The sequence below is a fragment of the Pseudophryne corroboree genome, chromosome 10 (genome assembly GCF_028390025.1).
Source record: "Pseudophryne corroboree isolate aPseCor3 chromosome 10, aPseCor3.hap2, whole genome shotgun sequence".
NCBI lineage: Eukaryota > Metazoa > Chordata > Amphibia > Anura > Myobatrachidae > Pseudophryne > Pseudophryne corroboree.
In genome coordinates, this window is record NC_086453.1 from 316,575,852 (window position 1) to 316,581,537 (window position 5,686).

The 5,686-nt window shown below is 40.9% G+C and overlaps 2 pseudogenes; both read left to right on the forward strand.

Moving 5' to 3' along the window:
- Window positions 1-119, forward strand: LOC134968241 (5S ribosomal RNA; annotated as a pseudogene).
- A 5,132-nt stretch (window positions 120-5,251) lies between these two features.
- Window positions 5,252-5,370, forward strand: LOC134968243 (5S ribosomal RNA; annotated as a pseudogene).
- Window positions 5,371-5,686: the final 316 nt, after the last annotated feature.

The following is a 5,686-nucleotide window of genomic DNA, read 5'->3' on the forward strand; positions in this document are numbered from 1 at the left end:
CATTACAGCCATACCACACTGGACATGCCCAATTCCGGCCGATCTTGGAAGCGAAGCAGTGTTGGGCCTGGCCAGTACCTGGATGAGTGACCTCCAGGGGAGACTAGGTGCTGTAAAAAATGATCGCACAGGAAACCTGAATCCCAGGGATATTCCGATCTCTACCCCTATTTTTGCCTCTCTGTTGTCCCTACATTATCTATCCTGTTCCTTGCTTTAACGAAGCCGATTATCTCTCGTCATCAGCCTGCTGTATACACTCAAGGTCTCTCCTCACATTTCCACATTACTATTACTATCATACCAGCCTGGAGACGCCCAATGCCGTCCAAACTTTGGAAGCTAAGCAAGGCTGGGCTCGGCTAGTACAAGGATGGGAGACCCACTTGGAAGCCCGGGTGTTGTAAATGCATAGTGGAAAAATTGTGTATACCTAAGAAATTCTGTATACTTAACAACTCACAAATGATGCCCTTATAATATGAAAACTATTCTATTTGTTCCAGTGTATCACCAGAGATTGTACCCTTAATTGTGGACTACCTTTATATTATATTTACCCTTTTATAAGCAATGTATGTTATATATGTACATAGGACTCTATCTCTCCCACTTATAACTGTCTCATGTTGGTCTATTTTATGAGCACAATTCTACCAGTAAATATTAGATCCTTAAATCCCTCAATACCATACAGTCCTAATGAAATAAATGCGTCTGTTTTATTTGTATTTATTGACCATTTTTTCTGAATATATCCTTCCTCTGTTTTATATCCGATCTGGAGATGACCAAGTTTTGGATCCAATTGACACACAGACAATATTCCGTTTAATCAGACTCTTAAAACATGTCCGCCGCAGGAATGTATCATCCTACTCAAGAATGTCCGCTGTGCATTCAGAATCCAGTAATATGGCTGCCGCAAGAAAGTGTTGTTCAACCTTCACATAACACGTCCGCCGGGTAACCAGGCAACCGTCCGAGAGGATAACAACAACAGTACTGTCCGCTGCACAGGACCAACGCATGCGCAGTACGATGCGCCGGATACCGGATGTGGGGCGGATATGATGTCACACAGAGCCCGGACCGGAAGTCCGCGGCTCTGAGCGTCTTTTATGGATTGTAGCTGTTCCTTTCATTATTTCTCACCCGTTTTTCTTCTCCAAAGCTCCAATCATTAATTGTAACTTACATGCTGTGCAATACATATTTTTGGGCAATATCTGAATAGTCATGTTAATTGATCACAGGAAGTGATGCGTACATCACTTCCTTTTAGTTTGGGTATAAACATGGTCTGTCTCTAGTCTCAAATCACCCCTTGATGAAGTCCAGATAGGACGAAACGCGTTGGGTGCTACTCTTTGGTCTAACCTCACCACAAAGTTAAGCTATTTTGATTCCTCTTTTTTATATCCTTTTGAACGCCTTTTATTTCTTTTTGTGCTTTTTAAACTTTTTAAGTATTTTTTACCCTCTGTGTTAAAGTGATACTTCAAAGTTTTTTTAGTAATACATCTAGTTTTATGTCACCATGCTCTTTTCTTTTTAAATTTTAATAATCTTTTTTAATTTTGTTTTTTTTGTATAGGGTCATATATATATCTTTTTATATGAGCTTGTATGTTTTTATAACCAGTTTGTATAGTGCGTCCCACTGCAATAAATTTGTACACATTTTTTATATCATCATTCTGTTTTTTAGCATTTATTCGGTACCATTGGTCGCTCTCTACCACCTCATCCTTTGTCCACATAACCATTTTCATAGGTAACGGTACCAATACCTATATCTATTTGAGGTAACGAGCTGACACCCTGATATACTAAAGGGAGTGCCAACACACTAAGCAGATTTTTACACAATACTTGCAGGGTTCCCATTCTAGTGTTAACAGATAAGATACTGCATCCGTGGCGCTGATATCTTTCCAGTACACATTTTCTCTCTTGGTATTATTGCTTTCAGCCGCCTGGAGGAGACCAGTATCACACACAGCATGTTTGGAACAAAGGAACGCACTAACAAAAGGAGTAACTTATGTCAAAAGATTTTTAATGAAACTGCCACTCCAGAGATTGAACATAACACTAACAATCTCGACGACATGTTTTGGAGCATAGAAAGACTCCTGACAAAGGAAGTCAAGGCATGGTGGGACATCAGGGGCCTGGAACACTATGTTAGTGTAAATAGGATCCCCAGAGGACTCAGGCTATCGAAACAACCAACCTTTGGTATGGACAATCAGGACTTTATGAAGGAATGGGACAACACATCACATAACTGTTCCATTAACCTCATGAAACTGCTAATAGCAGAAAAGAAACGCATTATCTCAGACCTGGAATTAGAGATTAAGGAGGCTGAGAACAAAATGGAGACGCATAAGGATAAAGAGGATTTTAGAATCAATGAAAAGGTTCTAAACAAAAAACTAGAACGTATAGAGGAAGAAGTGATCAAGAATAAAGAAAAGAAGTTTACTAGAGACAGACAGGACTATGAGAACAATATGGTGAAGAACTGGAGTAGGTTCAACAGAGGAGAACGACAGGAGCCAAAAGGAACTAGGGACCATTGGCAATCCATCCCCAAAAAACAGAGAAATCCACAGACTAATACAAGGGGAAAGCCTTTGAACCCTATCAGAACCACCAATAGATTCTCAACACTACAGAGATTGGACTCTAACATAGAGGAACCTTTTTTATCACCAAGCACTTCTCATCATCTCAAAGGCACGGCAAGGACAACAGAAAAATGGAGAACCACCAACATATCGCCACGGAAAAGAAGGTTCGAAGAAGAAGAGGATTCCGTGGGGGTAGGAGGAAAGAACCTGTTCAAAAGACGAAATCTAGAGTAGAACCGGCTACTTCAAAAGGTATCTACAACCTCTCCAGCCACGTATTGACAGAACATGAAACCACCTTGCTAAATAAAGGTCTTTCGTTTGCACCCACCAAAGGAATGAATAAGTTTGATGTCTTCATTGACTTAAACAAATTTATACGGAAAATCACCCTCAAACGTCATTTCCTTAAAAAGGAGGATGCAATTATACAAAACTATGAACAATCAAAATCTGGTCTAAAGCCCACTTCTAAATTTTACCCCCTTGAATCCAAGGGACACTATGTGGGCCTGTTCTATGATTTAGTAAAGAAGGACCTCTGTGACACTACCACCACGCATATTAAGGAAAGAAATCTCACGAATAGAGAAACAGAAGCAGTCAAAAGACTTCAGGAGAATAAGAATATTGTTGTAAAAGCGGCTGACAAAGGGGGGGGGTTGGTCATTATGGATAGAGAAGCCTATACCATAGAAGCTAACAGATTACTGGGTGATAGATCCTCATATATTCCATTACAAAACGACCCTAAGGAAACCTTTGTAGAAGAATTGAGGACAATGCTTTTAAAAGGTTTTAGACGTGAAATTATCACTAAAGAGGAATTCCAGTATCTTTTAAATTCCAACCCCACTACCCCCATTTTTTACTTTCTCCCGAAAATACATAAGTCTCTGGAAAATCCCCCGGGAAGACCCATAGTGGCAGGTATCGATTCCCTGACTTCACATCTCTCAGAGTACGTAGACCTATTTTTAAGAAAATATGTCATGGACTTACCTGCTTATCTGAAGGATACTACAACGGTTCTGAACCTGATGGAGAATTTCCAGTGGAAGGATACATATAGATGGGTCACAATAGATGTGCAATCTTTATACACTTGCATAGAACATGACAAAGGGATTGAAGCCTGCAACGAATTCCTCAGCAAGGACCATCTAATCACAGAGGATCACAGAGTTTTCCTGTGCGAAATTATGCTCTTTATTTTAAAACATAATTATTTTAAGTTTTTAGATGGATTTTATCTCCAGATCTGTGGCACAGCTATGGGGACTATTTTTGCACCTAGCTTTGCGAATCTTTTTATGGGACAATGGGAGAACAAATATATTTTCACAAACAACCCGTACCAACACAACATCATTTTTTATAAACGATACATTGATGACATTTTAATTGTATGGGAAGGAGATCAACAGGTTTTTAAAGAGTTTTTAACACATATCTCGGCAAACAACATGAATCTCAGCTTCACGGCTGTGGAGGACACCGAAAGAATTGAATTTCTGGACCTGGTCCTGACACACTCAGGTAGTGAAATTATCACGAGCAACTTCATCAAGAAAGTAGACATGAATAGCTACGTGCACTACAAGAGTAATCACCGACAACAGTGGAAAGACAACATCCCATTCTCTCAGTTTAATAGAATAGCACGTAACTGTAAGAGAAATGAAGAAAGAGATCAGCAATTGGAAGTTTACAAGGAGAGATTCAAGGAAAAGGGGTACCCTGCACAACTCCTGGAAGGAGCTATGGCTAGAACCAAAGAATTAGAAAGAGGTGAACTTCTGAAATACAAACCCAAGGAAAACAGGGAAGACAATGTTAAGTTCATCACGACATACAGCAGGCATGAGAAATTTATCAGACAAACACTCAAAAAATACTGGCACATCCTATTGATGGACCCTATCTTAAAGGATTACCTTACCAAAGAACCCAAATTAGTGTTTCGAAAATCACAAAGCTTGAAGGACCTGGTAGCACCCAGCATGCTAAGAAACCCTGAAACTAGGAACCCCATGCCGAAATGTGTGGGCAGTTTTAAGTGTGGAAAGTGCAATATTTGCAAGTACCTTCATCATAACAGAAAATCCTTCAACAACACCAACACTAAGAAGGAATACCGTATCAAACAGTTTATTAATTGTAACACACCATCTGTAATATATCTTCTGGAATGTCCTTGCGGTCTGAAGTACATTGGCAAAACCAAAAGAATCTTGAAACTTCGCATCCAAGAACACATTAGGAATATAAAGAACAAAGTCCTCACACATGCAGTATCGAGACATTTTCATCAATGCCACAACTCGGATCCAGAGACACTAACTTTTAAAGGCATCGAACTGGTATCGTTGGGAGAAAGAGGAGGAGATCTTTCCAACCTCCTCTCCAGAAGGGAAATGTTCTGGATTTATGAATTGAATACTCTCCACCCGGATGGCTTCAACGAAGTATACGAGATAGCACCCTTCTTGTAACGTAAGCCATCCCTCCTTTTTATACATCCTCGGTCCCCCCCCCCTCCCCCCCCCCCCTACATTCCCTCCCCAGTCCCCTCTTTTTCCTTGGTCTACAGTGACCCTCTGCTTCCTCATTACAGCCATACCACACTGGACATGCCCAATTCCGGCCGATCTTGGAAGCGAAGCAGTGTTGGGCCTGGCCAGTACCTGGATGAGTGACCTCCAGGGGAGACTAGGTGCTGTAAAAAATGATCGCACAGGAAACCTGAATCCCAGGGATATTCCGATCTCTACCCCTATTTTTGCCTCTCTGTTGTCCCTACATTATCTATCCTGTTCCTTGCTTTAACGAAGCCGATTATCTCTCGTCATCAGCCTGCTGTATACACTCAAGGTCTCTCCTCACATTTCCACATTACTATTACTATCATACCAGCCTGGAGACGCCCAATGCCGTCCAAACTTTGGAAGCTAAGCAAGGCTGGGCTCGGCTAGTACAAGGATGGGAGACCCACTTGGAAGCCCGGGTGTTGTAAATGCATAGTGGAAAAATTGTGTATACCT